The sequence below is a fragment of the Macadamia integrifolia genome, chromosome 10 (genome assembly GCF_013358625.1).
Source record: "Macadamia integrifolia cultivar HAES 741 chromosome 10, SCU_Mint_v3, whole genome shotgun sequence".
In the NCBI taxonomy this organism is placed as follows: Eukaryota; Viridiplantae; Streptophyta; class Magnoliopsida; order Proteales; family Proteaceae; genus Macadamia; species Macadamia integrifolia.
The window spans coordinates 22,402,392-22,404,516 of record NC_056566.1 but is presented as its reverse complement, the minus strand read 5'-3'; positions in this window follow the sequence as shown (position 1 = coordinate 22,404,516).

The following is a 2,125-nucleotide window of genomic DNA, read 5'->3' as shown; positions in this document are numbered from 1 at the left end:
TTTTCAAAAAGAAAAAGAACAACCGGGATTAGAAATAAATAAGAGTAAGAGAAATCTGTCCGTTTGTATGGTTATTGCATCGGCGAGTAAATCAATGGAAAATCATAGACAGATATTTAAGTGAGGTGTAGTGCGATCTTTACATATCGTCTATGTTTAAATGTATCCTGCAAGTGGAGAAGGTTTTTTTTTTTTCAGTAAACAAATAACTAGAGTTAAAATAGTTATTTTACAAGTCAAAACTTGAAATTATGGATTGAACATAAGGATTAGGGTTTGAAAACTTGAAATCAGGACCGGATCAGTTCCGGTCAAAATTGGTCACATGCATTAACCCTAAAAGCTATACAAGGATCGGGCTAGCCATTGATTAAGCGATCCTAATAATTTTTTTTTTTAAACCCGAATGTTATCTAGGACTTTGTGAAAGCCCTAGAATTTTATTAAATAAGTGAAACAAAACAATAAAAAAACAAAGGCGACATGACCCGCCTTACCCAATCAATGACATACAAGTCACTTTGACATTCTTGTAACCCAATAGTAAACCTCCAAAAGAGTGATCCAACCAATGAAATATAAGTCACTTTGACACTCACAGAACCTAATAGAAAACCTCCAAAAGAGGAAAGATTACATATTAAAGATTGGTAATCCCATTTTTCCTCCCAATTAATGTAATTAATATTAGATGAAAAAGAATTATCACCACAAAAAATCGAATTTATAGTAGATTCACATGCAAAGGATATAACCTAGATCAAGCAATCTTAATGACTTAGTTTTCCTTCTCCCATGGTGAGCTCTTCAACAATAGGATATAACCTCTTGATTCTACTGAGGAAAAGGCTTCAAGAACTGAAATCAACTTTGGATCGAATATTCCTTGATTGATTTCAATTCTAACTAATTTAACACAATCGATTCTAGGGATCAACCTAGGGTTTTGATCGTTAGAGTGTTGAGTTTTCATATCTAAGGGCTGATTCTAGAGTTTATGGGACCAATCTAGATTAACTCGATTAAGGCGGATTTGACCCTATTTCGGATTTTTAATAACCTTACTCAAGGTTTCATGAAACTAATCATAACCTCAAATAGTCATAGATGAAAAGATTCTCTCTTTACCCTAGAGCATAATTGCTTGAGAGTTGAGTTACTCCTTTGGGAGGAGTTAAGTATGGGGAGATGTGTAACTCAACTCCCCACCCTTTGCTTTCGCCATAAGATAATAATCACAATCCATAATTAACCAAAACAAAAGCCTAGGTGACTAGACACTTGTTTATTAGTCCCTATTATCTCTATTATCCCATATAATACTATTAGTTCCTTTAGGGGGCTATTATATTATATTGAATTCTTGAGGTAAAAAAGCACTAAAATACATCAAGAGGGATAAGTACTGGTTTCAACACATTACTAAATTAACACTGAACATGTCAAATGTTTCTCTATTAGGCATTAGGATCATTCGTCGAAAATTTCACAAATGCCAACAAATATGACAAAATGATGTTTGATTTGGAAAGTAAATCTTCCTAATTTTTTAAAACAACTAGAACTTCAATGAAAGCAAAATATAGAAAAATATTTTCTCCAGCACTAATGACCATGATTTTAGATATTGATATCAGATCGATTATATTGTATTGATGTTAGTTGAGATCGATCTTGATACTTGGTCGATCCAAGATCAGGTATTGTTACGATATAAGGGGTAAAAAAATAGTGGTAATATTGATGGATCTGGACTGATACAATCGATCTTGGAATCATATCGTATTGGTATCAATCGAGACAAGGATAACTAAATCCTTGTCAATGACCTTTCAACAACTCATTCGAGGGCTGGGAGGAGTTGGACACGAACCCTAGGTGTTGGGATGCGTGGCCAAACCCTCTTACACGTTTGAATGATTGTTGAAGGGGAGATGAACATCCAAGTCGTTGGAGAAAAATCGAAAATCACAAAATATTCCTTGGTGAACATATTTTGTTACTATTTAGAAGTATAAATTTTTTATAAAACAATGAATTTTTTACTTGATAATTTGATGGAAAATCGGATAATATTATCATAATCCATGAGAGAGAGAGAAAGAGAGAGAGAGAAAGAGAGAGA